This window comes from Mauremys mutica, chromosome 7 (genome assembly GCF_020497125.1).
Source record: "Mauremys mutica isolate MM-2020 ecotype Southern chromosome 7, ASM2049712v1, whole genome shotgun sequence".
Lineage (NCBI taxonomy): Eukaryota > Metazoa > Chordata > Testudines > Geoemydidae > Mauremys > Mauremys mutica.
In genome coordinates this window covers 119,621,955-119,639,472 of record NC_059078.1, presented here as the reverse complement: position 1 = coordinate 119,639,472, position 17,518 = coordinate 119,621,955, and the positions used below count along the sequence as shown (strand labels likewise).

At 41.3% G+C, this 17,518-nt stretch overlaps 1 long non-coding RNA gene across 1 annotated transcript in view; it reads right to left on the bottom strand.

The window, feature by feature from the left end:
• LOC123373811 overlaps positions 1-14,937 on the bottom strand; it is a 63,696-nt gene extending 48,759 nt beyond the window's left edge. Inside the window, exon 1 of the long non-coding RNA XR_006580864.1 lies at positions 14,723-14,937. This is a non-coding gene — a long non-coding RNA (uncharacterized LOC123373811). The remainder of the gene's footprint in view (positions 1-14,722) is intronic.
• Between the last annotated feature and the right edge of the window lie 2,581 nt (positions 14,938-17,518).

Here is a 17,518-nt window from a genome sequence, read left to right as displayed (position 1 = left end):
TCACAGGTTAGAGGTCCATCCATATCTTCATGATGAAAAGACACCTTTGAGCAGCTCAGGCTCCTAAGGGACCATCTCCTTCCCTGTCATTTTTCACCTTAGTCTGTGCCAGCTTTTGTTCTATTGACCCAATGAGATTTTTTTTTTTTTAATGTTTTCAGAAGTTCTGGAGCATTGACTCCTCAGTTAAATTTTTGGGTTTCCTTCTGTAAAGATTAACTAATGCATAAATACTTTGGAAAGTTAGGAAAACCAAATAAACCGATAACTTTTCTACAAACCTAGTCCATCTGCTGGGATGACCAAATAACTAAAGATGGGCTAAAATGGCAAACTTTGTGTCACGATTCAGAGTCAAACTTCCCCAAGTTTCAGGAGCATCTAGAACCATTCAGGGTTCTGGTGTTGTCCCATCACCATTACTTAACAAAGCAAAACATGGACTAATAAGGTGATAGCCAATTCTTTGGTGCAACTGTTCCAACTCACTAAAGTAAGACAACTGTAACGGCCAGGTCATACTACAGTTCATGCTGCAGTTCATTCATTCATGTGCACTGTTAGTCACAATACAGTTTATTCTGCATCACTCTCCATTCTCAGCTTTGCATGAAGATAGCAATTGGAAGCTGAAATATGCACGGCAGCAGGACCAGCTGAAAAGGGAGCATATAGTGAAAGTACTTTGGGGTCTGTCATAAACAGATAGTTAAGGGTTAAAGTCTCTTTTACCTGTAAAGGGTTAACAAGCTCAGTAACCTGATGAACACCTGACCAGAGGACCAATCAAGGGACAGGATAATTTCAAATCTCTGTGGAGGGAAGCCTTTGTCTGTGTTTCTTTGTTTGGAGTTAGTCTCTTTTTGGATTTAAGAGAGGCCAGTCATATCCTTCAAGTTCTCCAAGTTTCCTGAAATAGCCTCTTCTATTCAATATAGTGAGTATTAGTTAAAAAGGTGGATTAGTCTTTTGAGTTACTTTCTGTATTTGCAATTGTGTGTTTGCTGGATAAATTCTTTATTCCTGTTTGCTGTTACTTTGATTATTCTGAGGAGGAGGGAGGGGGAAGTCTCTCCAGGTTTATAAGTCAGACCCTGTGATATTTTCCATCCTGGTATTACAGAGATAGTGTACTTTCTTCTTTCTTTAATAAAATCTTTTCTTTTTTAGAACTTGATTGATTTCTTCCCTTGTTTGGATTTTCAGGGGAAGGGAAGGGGGAAAAGTGAATCCCTCTTTGTTTGATTCAAGGAGTTTGAATCAAGGTATCTCTCCTAAGCACTAGGAGAGCGGAGGGGGAAAAGTGAATCCCTCTTTGTTTGGTTCAAGGAGTTTGAATCAAGGTATCTCTCCCAAGGACAAGGGGAGGGGGAAGAAGGTGGGGGAAATGGATTATTTCCCCTTGTGCTGAGATTCAAGGTGTTTGGATCTGTGTTCCCCAGGGGAAGTTTTTGGGGGAACAGGGAGTGTGTCAGACACTTAAAACTTGACTGGTGGCAGCGAGAACCAGATCTAAACTAGGATTTTAGTTTAGAGGAGTCCATGCAGGTCCCCATCTTGTGAACGCTAAAGTTCAAAGTGGGGAATAAACCTATGACAGGGTATCATTGTTAAGGTGAGGAAATGGGGTTAAGTTTTCAAAAGTGACTCAGGATTTGGGGTGCCTTGCTTTTTAGATGTTCATTTTGCGACTTTTAAAGAGGCCTGATTTTAGAGGGCAGATGCTCAGTACTTTCTGAAGATCAGGCTCCTTTAAGGTGTCTCTGTCTGGGCACCCAAAAATGGAAACATCCAAAATCATAAATCGCTTTTGAAACTTTAGAGCTTACATAGCTCTTAACAAAAGCCAGAAGTGCCAGTTCCAATTGGGAACCACTAGACTAGATGATCTACTTCCAGCCCTGATGATTCTCTGATTCTATCATCCCTCTTATAAATTCAGATAATCCAGCTACTGTTTTCTGTAAGCGGCTTTGTAATGAAACAAGTAAAAATGGAATAAATATTTCACATTTGAAGATTACGTGCTGCAATGTATAGCTTGATAGTATTGATATCTTAGAAATACTCCTGAGCTGAGAGAACGAAGGGCTGACTAAATCCTGGTATAATTTACAATCAGCTGTATTAGGCACTAATGTGATCTAAATGCTGACCTGACAAAAGTATCAATGTTATGCACCCTGTTTTCCATGTTATACTATCAAAGTAATAAACAGTTTCTCATTTGCAATATCAGATGTGATTCACTAATCTAGAAAATTAGATTTCTGAACGAACAGATAACATTTGCCAAATACCCAAAATCTAAGAGAATCACTCAATTCCTTTTAATAAACTTTCTCCGAGTAAAGGTAATGCAGGAGGCATCATTAGGATACAAAAAAAACCTGTTATTCATTCATTTATGCAAATAGGGTGCATGGGCTTAATTAAAATAGAACTAGAGAGAGTTGGGGGAAGCCCACACTTACTGCTCTTCTTATTAATTATTTATAATCGTAATTAAATATTTATTCTTCATTTTAATTTAAAAAACGCGGTGCCTTGCAAAAGTTTAATTAAAGTTACAGTGGAATCAGATTATGGTGAGCTCATACACAGAGCAATTCCATTTATCAAACTGAAGTCCAAATGTCTTGAATTAGGGCTGTCAAGCGATTAAAAAAATTAATCGCGATTAATCGCGCTGTTAAACAATAATAGAATACTATTTATATAAATATTTTGGATGCTTTCCACATTTTCAAATGTATTGATTTCAGTTACCACACAGAATACAAAGTGTACAGTGCTCACTTTATATTTATTTATTACAAATATTTGCACTGTAAAAATAAAAGAAATAGTATTTTTAATTTACCTACTACAAGTACTGTAGTGCAATCTCTTTATCATGAAAGTTGAACTTACAAATGTAGAATTATGTACAAAAATAACTGCATTCAAAAATAAAACAATGTAAAACTTTAGAGCCTGTAAGTCCACTCAGTCCTATTTTTTGTTCAGCCAAGTGCTCAGTTTGTTTGTTTACATTTGCAGGAGATAATACTGCCCACTTCTTGTTTACAATGTCACCTGCAAGTGAGAACAGGCATTCACATAGCACTGTTGTAGCCAGAGTGGCAAGATATTTACGTGCCAGATGCACTAAAGATTTATACGTCCCGTCATGCTTAGATCACCATTCCTGAGGACATGCGTCAATGCTGATGACAGGTTCTGCTCGATAACCATCCAAAGCAGAGCAGACCGACGCATGTTCATTTTCATCATCTGAGTCAGATGCCAACAGCAGAAGGTTGATTTTCTTTTTTGGTGGTTTGGGTCCTGTAGTTTCCACATTGGAGTGTTGCTCTTTTAAGAATTCTGAAAGCATGCTCCACATCCCATCCCGATCAGATTTTGGAAGGCACTTCAGATTCAGATTACTCCAAAGTCCTCTGTCTATTGCTTTGCACAAGCAGGAAATACACTTAAAAAGTTAAAATGAATAAAAGAGACCTAATTGTGTCTTCAGATATGGGGTGCATACGTGGCTCTCATTAATTTCACTGGAGCGATAGGTAGCGCTAAGGACAGTATTTGGCCACATGACACTCTGAAGTGTTTTTAAAGTGTAGCTTCACTTGGGACTGGCCCAGTAAAGAAGTAAAGCATCCATCGTATTTTACAGGTTTGCCCAGTGAAGAGGAAGGCTCAGCATGAAACACATTCCAGCAGTTTAGATGATGTTTTCCAGATTAGCGTTCAGCACAAACAACCTGGAACTCTTCTTCAAGAGCTGCTCTTGGCTAGTCAATACTTAACAATGAGTGTTATCAATACCAAATCCTTCTAGCGGGTCTCTGGCTGCCTGACCTGATGGAGTTCAGCTTCATTAAGCTAAAAGCAAAAATATTTATTCAGGCCTTATACAGAAAAAGCTCCTGTTGAAGAGTTCAGAATGTGACCCATTCATCCATAACAAGGCTGGGTTGCAGGAGAAAGAATCTAAAAGCCACCTGCTCCTGAGGGGCTACCCACTGGCCAGTGTGTGGTGGAATATTTGACTATCTTTGTAAAAGGTAAAAGAAGGCAGAGAAGAGGGGTTAGAATAGGACATTGTTTTGATTGCAATGTTTACCAAAAAAAGACCCCCAAATGAATGTAATTACACTGCAGTTAACAGTAACTTAGTGTAGCTCAACTGCTGTGCTTCCAGTTTGTCCCTGGAGATTAGAATCAGCATTTAAACTATTCCTTTCCCTTTGGTTCAAAGAACAATCAGCCCATTGCAGCTCTCATTTTTAGGCCTGCTGTACCATGTCTCCCTAAAACTTTTCTAATTCAATATTAGAGAAATTAAATATGCTTGCAATTACAGTCCATTACTCATGCAAACCATTCACACCTGGCTTAATGGTCTTTCATTCTCCAAGTTCATATTAATACATTAGCTTGTTTTTCTGTTACTTAACAGCACAATTGGGTCAATCAGACGAATTTATCTGCAGATAGTGAGTGAAATTAACTTGTACATTTTCCTTATTATATAAATCCATTGCTTTAGACTCTTCTGTATTTTTAGAAGACAATGTGCCATACACTATTATGCACATTGTATCTAGGTCTCTACAGTTTATTCTTTTGGCTCTTAGAAGCAAAATGTCCTGCTGCAGTTACAGACCTTCAGGAATGACTGGGATGGGGGTTATTTTTGGTGTGTAATTTGTTTATCACTGAGAATGTGCACTACACCAGGGTTTCTCAAACAGGGGTCGCCTCTTGTGTAGGGAAAGCCCCTGACGGGCCGGGCCGCTGTGTTTACCTGTCCCATCCGCAGGTCTGGCAGATCGCGGCTCCCACTGGCCGCGGATCGCTGCTCCGGGCCAATGGGAGCTGCTGGAAGAGGCGCGGGCTGAGGGACATACTGGCCGCTGCTTCCAGCAAGTCCCATTGGCCCGGAGCAGCGACCTGCGGCCAGTGGGAGCCACGATCGGCCAGACCAATGGACAGGGCAGGTAAACACAACGGCCCGGTGCGCCAGGGGCTTCCCCTACACAAGCGGTGACCCCTGTTTGAGAAACCCTGCACTACACTGTACAATGCACCAACGTAAAGACAGTCCCAATCATAAAGAGCTAAAAGCTAGTCACATAGAAAATGAGACGTGCTAGGAAATCTAGAGTTGGGGAGAAATTACTGGGGAGGTTTTTAAATTATAAACTCACTATTGTCTTGCATAAGATGTGAGTGTTTAAGGGTGACCTGACTGATGAAACAGGGGTTCTAAGTGCACTAGTACAGGTGTAGCAGTGGGACTCAGATACCAAGGTCAGAATATTTGATCATCTCATCTGAGCTCCTGTACAGCACAGGCCATAGAACTTCCCCAAAAGAATTCCCAGAGTATATCTTTTAGAAAACTATCCGGTCTTGCTTTAAAAATGGTCAGTAATGGAGAATCCACCACAACCCTTGGTAAATTGTTTCAGTGGTCAGGTACTCACACTGTTAAGAAATTATGCCTCATTTGCAGGCTGAATTTGTCTAGCTGCAACTTCCAGCCTTTGGACCATGACATACATTTCTCTGCTAGCTTGAAGAGCTGATTATTAAATGTTTGATACTTATAGACTATAATCAAATCACCCATTACCCTAGGCACCTAACTCAGCTTTAAGAACGAGGAGTACTTGTGGCACCTTAGAGACTAACAAGTACTCCTCGTTCTTAAAGCTGATACAGACTAACATGGCTACCACTCTGAAACCTGTAACTCAGCTTTGTGGATCACAGTGCAGTTCCGGTGATTTTTTAGGCACCTAAAAGTTAGGTGCCGTCACACTCAGCATTGCAATGCCTAAGTCCCTTCATGGATCCCACCCTTTGTTGTGACAGGAAAGGAAGGCTAGTGACAAAGGGAGAGGGGAATTCATAGATTTCAAGGCCAGAAGAAACCATTGGGATAATCTAGTCTGACCTGAATTTTGATGAACTCTAATCAAATCCCTTTTAAAATTCCACTAAGTTGTTGGCCTCACAGATATCTTGTGGCACTGAGTTCCAAAGGCTAGTTGTGTGAGAAGAATCCACCTCCTCAATGGCTTTATTTCTCCTTAGATCCAGAGCTGAGAGGAATGTGTGAACTATAACATGCTGCTAGAAGAAGGTGCGAAACTGAAGAACATATTTCATCTTTGTGGATAAGTAAAATGTAATAGGTATTAGGTGTGTCTTGGATAATCTAACAAGCCTACATGGTAACTAGAGATCAAAGAAACCACTCAGACTTTTTATTTTAACACCCAGGGCCAAAAATCTCATAACCTGCCCTCTGCTTGTACACATACAACTCTACACAGGCATACATTCATGCATCCACATTGTACACAAGTTAAACATAAACTGAGCTCAAAAGGGTTTGTGTTGGAGAAGAGCTTTTCTAAGAATAGGGCCCATTGGAACCCGAGTCTTTCAAGGGAAGTGATAGAATCTTCAGTGCTTGCGACATCTGAAATTGAACTGGGCAGAACAATTGAGAATAGGGAAGAGTCCTGCATTAATTCCAGGGTATGGTCAAAATGAGCTTAATGGTTTTCTTTTCTCTGTACCCTATGAATGAAGACTGGTTCTTTGCTATGATACCCAAAAAGAATCACAAGCATGCAACAACCAGCATATCATCATGAGAATGAGTTAAGTTTGTACCAGGCTTTAGTCTTGTTTCCAAAATTGATTCAGGCTCTGCCATTTTCTCTTCTTGTTATAATCTTTGCCACAAGAATGAGCTGTGGAGACAGTTAATGCCTCCTCTTTAATCACAAACTATATTACACTGACCTTTTCAATGTTCTCTAATTTGATTCGTTGGAGATTCCCGTTCTCTTCTATTTGCTTTCAAGGAAGAGGTGGAATGGACAGCCAATAAAATTAAAGAATATGGGGAAAGGGCAGCACTGTTACTGTTACCAGACTACAGCGGGTCCTAAAAGGCATGTGCAGCATCTTTGTGATACAGATTGCATTGAGACAGGGGGCATAAAGTTGTATGCATCTTTATCATTCCGGTTAATGACTGCTGAAAGATTCTGGCATTAACCTCTTCTAGTGATCTTAAGCTTAAATCTCTGCTTAGTGTTCTGTGCTTTAATCTTGCAACTTCTACTACACTAATCAATAATCACCATTTTTCTTGAGAATAAAGGACACTAATAAAATACCAGAAGTTAAAGAATAGGTTAAAACCCTGTTCCTCAATCATTTTCCCCCATAAATTGTGTGTTTTCAAAGCAAGCTGGCCTATTTTTATCTTCAGTGATTTTTTTCCCCACAAAAACATGATGCTTCATGTAGACTGATCATTTAAAGAGTAACTTGTTTTCTCTGTCACAATTATTATGTCTTAGAGTTATAGGTTGATATGCTGTCATTCTAGCAGCATATGATTTGATCTGGTCATTTGGCCACTGGAAAATATTGATTGGTCAAAGCCAAAACTGTTTACATAAAAGGGTTGGGTTTGACAAATCATCTGATTCTAATTAAAAAAAAAACTTTGGAAATTGTCATAAGTTCCATTTTGACATTACCGAAGCAAAAAGTTTGGGGACTTTTATTCCAAATTTTTTTTTTATTTTGAATTTTTTTCGTTATTTTTTTTCTTTAAAAAAAAGACCAACATCAAAATGAAATGTTATAAAATTACCTATGATTACCAAGAGATGCACTGTCTGCCCATGAGCTGCAGGAGGCGCTGTGACTCAGACAGACACAATCCCTACCAAAGTTCTAAGACATGAATAAGAAATGCAGCACCTGCTAGGCCCTTTGGCAAAGGTGTTGTGTGGACTGTGCTCTGTAGCCTGCCATCTCTGCTGGACAATGTGAGAGAGAGGAGAAGAGCAGAGGGCTTGTCCTATATCGTGTTGCAGTTGGAAGCACACAAGGCGTGCCATTGCACCTGCGTCCCTGCTTGGATGCACAAGTGAAAGAAAAGCACTTTGTATCCACTTCTTACACAGCTACACATGACCAGGCATAAACTTGCCCGTAGAATATTATTTAAGTTGAATCTCTCTAAGGAATACAAGAGATTTCAATGGAAGTTCAAGCCAAATTATAATCATGGTTTGTAGGTTCTTGAATGGTATAATTTCCACAAGATTTGTTAATAGGGTTGCCAAGCCTCCAGGATTGTCCTGGAGTCTCCCAGAATTGAAGATCAATGTTTAATTAAAGATTATGTCATGTAATGAACCCTCCAGGAATACATCCAACCAAATTTGGCAACCCTGTTTATTAATCACTTTGGAGAAATGCTGCCCATTACCTAGAATAACTTCATTTTATGAGGGAGTGACTCTTCACTAAAGTTGGAGACATAATATTTGTATTCACTGATTGAGTTTAACAAAATACACAGGACAAGTTGACATTCCTGAAAGTCAGCTTGGCTTTAATGGGGCCTTTGTCCTCTCAGAGCTAACACTCACCTATTTCCCTAACCTCTGATTTGTTTTAAAGAAGAGAAATTGCCTTGCTTTACTGTACTGACAAGATGAACTGGCAGCTGCAGATGAGGATGAAGAAAGCTGCCAAACCCATCCACTGTATAGTTCTATGTTGAAATCAAAAGCCCCTCCCTCCCCCCTGCAGATCAGAAGCTCCTAATCCCATCACCCCGCTGCAGAGTAGAAGCCCCAAGCTCCTCCCTCTCCCCTAGTCTGGCAGGTGGAGAATGAGGGAGCATAGGGGCTCTGCAAGCCTCATTTTAACCGTAAAAGAGCTGCATGCATCTCACGAGCAGCAGTTTGGCCACACCTGGCCTAGACCAATGCCAGCATTGAAACTAACCTGTGTTAGACACATCATGCATACTCTTACAAGAGTCATTACACCATGACATGCTTTGTTCAAATCTAATTCATAATACAAGTTTTCACTTTAACATTCTTTTCTGTGCAGTACAAGCAGCACATTCTCTCAGAGGAATACTCCCAAGACCTTACCCTTACTCACTGTGCAATCCATATATTTGCAGGTCTATTTTCATAACTGTGATGAAGTGGGACTGTTCTTAATGTTTTCTCTGAATACTGTGTGGGTGCCTCAGTTTCCCCTATGTATTTCTTAAGTATCTAGGTGGTGGGATAAAGGGATGTGATTGTTGCAGAGCCCTAGAGGGCAGAGGTGATGCTGTCTGCACAGAGAATGGCTGACACCCTATCTCCTGGCAACTGGGCCCCTCCCCTGCAAGGTGCCAACTGAAGGTGTTGGAGAACAAAGAGATCAGGTGGCCTCCGTGCCTGGGAAAGAGACAAAGGCCAGAGGAGGGGTTAGAGGGAGTCTCAGTTTGGAGCTGGCTGGGGAAACAGAGGGAGACCCAGAACCGGGACCTGGGCTCCCTGCCCCCCAAGACGGACCTGACTGAGGGGGTCCTGTTGTCTGTACCTACAAACTATGCTTTGGACTGTGTTCCTGTCATCTAATAAACCTTCTGTTTTACTGGCTGGCTGAGAATCACGGTGAATTGCAGGAAGTGGGGGGTGCAGGGCCCTGACTTCCCCATACTTTGTGACAATAACACAGGCTAAAATCAATACATACGCTCTTTCTGAGAGCTTTGGAAACTCTCATCACGCCACCACTGACCCTAGGATAAACTCTTGCAGTGAAATGACTGTGCACATGATGGTGACTTTCAGAAGCTTAATGTGTAACAGCTGGCTCCCATAATAAATGGCATGAGGCGTGATCACTATTTGTGAAGTACCTGGAGTTCCTTAGAGAAAAGGTACATTGGCATGAAAAGGATTTATCATAATGAAAGCAGTGTTGCCAACTCTTGTGATTTTTGTCATGAGCCTTGCAGCATCTGATATTTCCCTTAAAGGCCCCACACCTGCAGTTCAATAAATACAGACGAATCTCAGCTTTTTTAAAAAAAACATCAGAGTTGATTTCTAGCCCTTATAATGGTAGACATGAAAAGGTAACCCGGGGCACCCTACAGCCTCTAAAACCAGTAGGCAAATAAAATTTGCCCAAAATTTATGTGTAAAAAAAACCCCTTAGGATTTTAAATAAAATATGATTTTTGAGGCAGGGCTCATGCTTTTTAAATGCCTGGGGTGAGCAATATAGATACCATGCTTAGAAGCATAAAAAGCAAGGAAGGATTTTTGTGGTGGAGGCTGAATTCAGGGACTTATGAGTTCTGAAATCAATGTCTAGTTCTGCCACATGCTCTCAATATGGCCGTGGGCAAAGCATTTAATCGCTCTGTGCCTCAGTTTCCCAGCTGTAAAATGGGGATAATATATTCTTTCCCCATCTTTTGTCTATTTGACTGTATGGTCTTTCAGAGCAGGGCCTGTCTCTCTCTATGTTTATGGGAGAATCACAGAGACACTGAAAGCAACTGAGATTGTATGCAGCTACTGTGTGTTTAATAATGAGAAAATGGTTTCTTAAGCCCATCCTCCCTTCTTATACCTACGCACATTCTGACCTTTCATGAGTGAGAGAGGGAGCTGAATTCAATGGAAGTAGGATTTGGGTCAATATAGGTGAAAGTCCAGGAGTCCCTTATCTGACTTCAGATAATGTTTCTTTCCTGCATCGCTGACTGCACTGGCTTATATTGAAGTCACTCCTGCTAACATCAGAATTTATAATATCACTCCTAAATCTGGGGCCTGGTCACGCTGACGATGTGCCTTTAAACACCCACCAGATTCTGCTGGTACGGAGAGAGGATAAACAAATGAAGACATTCCAGAGGGAGTGGTTGCATCACATTAGGCGCCACTTCCTGGATTAAAGGCACAGTGGCATAACTACAATGATGTAAATGGTACAGTCGTACCGGGGCCCACAAGGTAATGGGTGTCCTACTAGGGTACGATTTTGGTTTAGAACCCAGGAGCCTAGAGAGATGGGGGAGTATCAGTACAGGAGCCTGTACACCCACTGCCTAGCGCTGTAACCAGATACAACTTAGATAATGTTTTCACCCCTCAGCCACGAGGCCGAGATACACAGATTATCCCCAGTGGATGGAACCCAGGCATCGGGCAAGCAGAGTGCGTGGGCTGTCTGTGCTGGCACTACTAGTCATGAAAGCTGCTCAGTTCTAAACACACACTTGTATCCCATTCCTGCCACTACCAGGAGGGGGATCAGGCCTGGGGTAGCGGTTTGGGACCCGGGAGGGGGTTGGGGTACAGGCTCGGAAAGTGTGAGGGAGATCAGGGTTGGGGTAGGGGGTTGGGACCCGAGAAGGATTTGGGTGCAGGCTCCAACCAGTGTTTACCTCAAGCAGCTCCTGGAAGCAGCAGGCATATCCCTCCTCTGGCTCCTACATGGAGGTGAAGCCAGGCGGCTCTGCACACTGCCCCATCCGCAGGCACTGCCCCTGCAGCTCCCATTGGCCATGGTTCCTGGCCAATGGGAGCTGCAGGGGCAACGCCTGGGGCAGGGGCAGAGTGCACAGTCCCCGGCTGCTCCTACGCATAGGAGCTGGAGGCGGGACATGCCATCCGCTTCCCGGGAGCTGCTTGAGGTAAGCACCACTTGGAGCCTGTACCTGAACCCTTCTCAGGTCCCAACTCCCTACCCCAGCCCTGATCTCCCTCCCACTCTCCGAACCCCTCAGTCCCAGTCCGGACCACGCTCCTACACCTGTCAATGGCCCAGTCAGTGGTGCTGACTGGAGCTGCCAGGATCACTTTTCGACCAGGTCGAAAACTGGACACCTGGTCACCCTACCTTCATTGCTTGACTTAGACATGTGATAAACTTTACCAGACTGAATAGACAACTCCTGACTGGAGTAGCTGAAGTTGTAAACACCGCAATGCATGCTCATATTAGTTACGTAAGTGTCTGCTCTTCAGAGAATGTATACATCAAGTTTCAGCAGCAGGAAAAGAACTGTGTCTGCACAAAGACACTACTCCACTATGTCTGCTTTATATTATAAATCATTATCAGCCACAACAAAAATCAAGAGGCCGTGTAGTAAGAACAAACTCTGTGAGGCATTCATCCAGGCTGTTACATGAGGTGCTCTCAATGCCATACGGGAAAGAGATTCTGGCCATTCTCGTGTGTAGCAGACATGAAAGGCAGTACGCTGCTAATAATTAACCTCTCCAGTGGATAGCAGATCCGGATATTTGAGGTGACATGTCTCACTCCAGCAAGTATGTCTTTTCATGCATATTTGTATTTTGGTCTGGAAGTCAAGGTCTCATAGCTCTCAGGGCTATTAGAAACTTGCAAAGTGTTTTCTTCATTGTGCTGCTAGCAAAGAGGTAAGCGGTTTAACAGCTATCTGAAACCCATCTGGTGTTCTTTACTATATAGGGCCCAGATCCAATGCATGGCAACAACTTCAGAACCACTGTCTGGTAATTTCAGCTTTCTGGCACACGTCTCTTCAAGTAAGGAGTTGCCATCTGGTAGCTTTGGAACCTCAAAGGTTGAGGAGAGAAATAGTGAAGCAGAACTTTTAGATGATAGATTAAGAAGATTCACATCTCATGGTATTATCAGGTTGTGGCACATAGTGCATGCGCATGTTAAAAAACAAACAACAACAACAAAAGACAATGCTTACAACCTGCTCAGAACCCAGCTGTGTTATCCAGTTATCCTTTTGTATTTGTTTTTCTTGTAGAAAAGTAAAGAAATAGATGAGAGGAAAGGATGGCACATTGATGGGATGCTTTCAGGAACTTCAAGGTTATTAGTTTTATTCTCAGTGGTAATTACTTTTATAGCCGCTGTGTATTTTCTGACTTTTATTTTTTTTCTGCCAAATGTTTGCAGGTTAGATACTTTGATAAGAACCACATAATAATGAGACAAGTAGAAGCAGCTGAGCCTACAGATGGCAAGAGTAGACTTCATTATGAATTCAATTCAATGCCTGTTTTAATGTAGGATTTGGTGACTAGGTTGGATAGTAAGTGGCTCATTATAACCATTGAAAAATTGGATGTTCACACTCCATGTGGTTTATATTTGCATGTAAAGTTAAAACCAAGAACCTGTTAAGTCTCATATTCCAAATAAGACAACCAATTCTACCCCGTGCATCCTCAGTGAATCCACATTGAAGCAAATGGTGTTATATGGGGAGGTGTTCATCAGAGTAACTCAGGGCTGAATTTAACCGAATATCTCAATCCCATGGCAAGAGCTGCTTTCTCCTACCACTGAATGTTTCAGCTGGATATTTGAGATGCTCATCCTACACCAAGCCACAGACTTCCTTGCAGTGTTTGCAAAGAAGGTTCCCTAAACTATCAAGCAAAATCATATTTAAATCCATTCCACTTACCTTTTGTAGGTAAATCAGAATAAGGCTTGCTTTGAATCCAAAGTTATTTTCCTTTGAAACAGACTGAGATCAGAATTATCTTATTACATGATCAAGAAGAAAGAGATTGGGTTTTGAAGGTGAATAATCTTATTCGGATGTACATTTTCCAGAACAGTAGGAGGTACACCAAAGAAAGCCTCAGAAAGTGAATAACTTTTGATAAAAAGAAATGGGGGTTTGTAATTAGAAAATTCCTCTTCAGAGGTGACTTAAAGAACGGTCCATTTGCTTCAAAACTAATTTTTTTTGTACTTCTTTGCTGAGGGTATGTTCTAGTTTGATGGTTAATAATATGAACTAATATTCATGATTAGTTATTGTACTCTTGAGAACAAAATAATACCATTAAATTCCCTTCCCACAGATTTCTTTCTGACAGGGATGAATGGAGAACAAAAAGGAACCACTTGCTACAGAAATAGCAATGATGACAACAGAGTTACAATACAGGCAATAATGGCACTATGTGCTGCACAAAATTATGTTGTGTGTCTCAGAACAATAGGTGCACTGAGGAAATATACCCTAATCACATGTAAATGTACAGTAAATTAGAGGGTCAGTCAAACCAACCTAGAATATCCTCTGTATTTGGAGTGCCATGCAGACTAGGAGGTGAACTGCATGGGCCAAGATCATCAAAAATGGTTGGCTAATTTTAACCTCCTAAGTCCATGTTTGGTCACTGATTTTCAAATGTGACATCATCAACAACTCCCATCATCAACCTCACCAACTTGAGGCAGCACTTTTTGAAAATCTCAGCCCACCTTTAGGGTTCAGACAAGGTTATTGCAGAGATGTAGCAGTTGCCATTAATAATGCAAATATTGTGAAAAACGGGAGTAAGTGTGGCCTACCAGATACCATTGTGTATTGTGTGTTAATGTTGATTTTCTAATGGCAGCCACTGTCCAGTGATAAACACTGATATGCTATTTTGCAGTCACTAACAAAAGAACTCAGTTCTGAACAATGGTAACTGTAGTGTTCCTATGTCTCATGGCCCAGGGTCTCCCCTTTGGCAGCATCAGGGAATCAGCATTCACAGCTGGTTAGTCTCTCAGGCATCCTGGCTTGTGGCTGTGCAACTGAGCACGCAGTAGCTTGGGCCTGAACAGGTAGAAAGTCAGTGGCTCCGGCCTCCTGGCCTAAGAGTTAGCGGTAATCCAGCCCCAAGTGCAGGACTGTGGTAGAGGGACCCAAGCCCAACCTGCTTCACTAGTTCCCAGCCCAGGGCCCTAGAAGTGATGGATGATCCGGTGACAGGGTTGATGAGAGAACATGGGGTCACTGTCTTGTCTCCCAGCAACCCAACAGGACCAATGTCCCTATCCCCAGGGTTACCTCCTACTGGCATCTGGTGGGGCTGATCTGTGGCCTGGTTCCCGGTCTCTTTGTTGGGTGTCTCGCTCTCCACCTCTTCGTTGGGTGTCTCAGTCTGCCGGGACACTGGTTTGCCTTCCCTCCAAGCAACTAGGGAAGGTTGTTGCCTGCCACAGCCAGTCATAGGCTCCACTGGCAGTTTGGGTCCCTGGAAAGAACATCTGGTTCCTTCCCTGGTCTGGTTCCAACTGAGCTTCTGGGTCCTGCTCTTATACTTCCTGCTCCGCCCCTGCACTTCCTGCAAGGGGAAAGGGGTGGAGTTAGCTGAGCCCAATAGGATGAGTTAACCCCCTCCGCACCAGAATGGGACCACTCCACCTCACTACAGTAATACTCTGCTCAGTTTTGCATTGCCATCAAAATAATTAATTACATTATTCCTGGAAGGATATTCCTAGGAATAACAGCAGGAACAACTTCACAGTGCCCTACTAACAGTCATTTTATCATGTAAAACTGATATGTAAAACTGAATTACACTGTACATGGCAGGAAATGCACCCGGAAACCTGAATCAAATTATTATCACCCCATCCACGAGACAACTATCAGGCACTGAACTCTCTGGCCATATCCCATTTATTACTCATCAGGTTTTCCAAAGAAACTTGGTTTAGTTCTTAAAGCAGGGTACTGGGAATCAATTAAATTCCCAGCTCATCCACAGAATTGTTGTATAATTTTAGGCAAGTTGTTGATGGTTACTATTGATATAGTGATTTGAGATGCTCAGATAGAAGCTATTATTCTATATGGTTATTTATTTTTTGCTTCAGAAAGAGATAACAGCCCCTGGATGCAGAAGTAATTTTCTCTCGCTGCTAGTGCCCTGTCTCAAAAAGCATACTGAATATCTGAAAAATAAGGGTAGTATTATCATTATCTATATTACATTAGCAGCAAGAAGACCTAACTATGACTAAGGTCCCACAGGCACTGGACACATGCATAGCAAAGACTTACCGCACCCCAGAAAACTTACAAGACAAAGGGTGGAAGAAAGGAAGTATTATACCCATTGTACAGATGGGAAACTGAGGCATAGAGTGATTGAGTGACTTACCCATTAGGAACTGAACCTAGAACTCCTGAGTCTTAGTCCAATGACTTCGCTACAAGACAGTGCTTTCTTTCTCACAGTGAGTAGATGATTCAGATAAAACAAGAACACCAGAGTAGAAATGGTAGGAAAAATTTTAACTAGAACAATTTTCAATCTGAAAATACACTGAAATTGAAACTTTGTGAATTTCTGTTGGTTTCACCAAAATTTTGGTTAGGCGAAAAAAAGGGAAAAAAGTTCTAACAGTGTGAAAACACCTCATTTTGATATTTTGGGAATGAAATATTTCAATTTTTCATTTTGAAATGACTGTTTAGAATTTTTCATTTTTTAATCATAATATAATATACAATTTCAAAGAGTCAAAATAGAAAGGAAACGCTTTGTTCAATAAAAAAAAATCCCCTCAGAATTTTCTTTTATGGAGAATTTCAAAGTTTGGAGTTTTTTGTTCCAAATCAGAATTAAAACATATTTCAAAATCTCAACATCCATCATGAAATGGAATTTCGATCCTCCACAGACCTCTATATCAGTGTCCTTTACCCAAAATTGGTACCAACATTTTGTTGTTGTTGTTCTAAATTGGTTAGCTTTTTATTGGAAGTGTCTAATTACTGAAAAATAAAGCCACTATACTGAAAAAAATTGATTTTGACTTGGTTAGAATGAAGAAAAATAGAGACATAGGAAAGAGCCTCATGAGTTGTTTGGCCATATTTTGAAGATTCCAAAAGTTCAGTTGCTTAGCTAAGGTTCGGATGAACATTCAGATTTTTAGGTGCTTATCCAAATCAAATCTTCTTGAAGATTACTCAATAGTAATGCAAATTTGAGTCCTGATCTGGCTCCCACTGGGATGTGGAGCAAAGCTTCCACAGACTTTTATGGGATCTTGATCTGTCTACTATTTTGAAAGTGTCATGTGATATTACGTCTGCCTCTGGTTTTACCTACTCTGTGTTTTGCAACAGACAGATGGAATGCCAAATGCACCCCAAAAGGCTTGCAAACAAAGTCACTGCACAGCTCAGTGGAAAAAAAATTGTAACTAAATCCCATACAAACCAAAGACAGATTTGATTTTTTTAGAACAAAGGCCTAATATCGTTAACATTTGTTAGACGTGTCTGGAAGCTTTTTCATACCCCATGTGATTTAGGAAAGTCCAAAGGCAATGTCCGTTGCAGAATCTTGCTTTGAACTCAAATTCTGTCACATATGGTAGGTCAATGGCATCAATTTATTGTATAAGAATTAATAGCATTACCAAGACTGCCTTTGGCAATAGGCTCCTATTACTGATGTGAGTAAATTGCAGGTAGGGGAAAATGTCATTAAAATTGTAGGCTTATTTGGTTATAAACAAGGTGAAAACTAACTTTCTTATGACATCAGTGGGTCTGAGGCCATACTAGGGAATTCAGATTAAATTGATGACAATGACTCAGAGGCTGGAAAGATTGAGTTATGAGGAAATATTAAAAGAATCAAACATGTAGGGCCAAATATCTTCACTGAAGCCAATGGAGCTACTTCGGCGATGACTTTGGCTCATGCGTCACTATTGATTTTGACATGTCTTACTGCTTCTTTACAAGAGGCAGTTCACCTTTAAACATCAGTGAAAGGCTAGGATAATAATGGAGGGTGGCCATATTTTATTAATTGTATTACTGTAATAAATTCCCCAG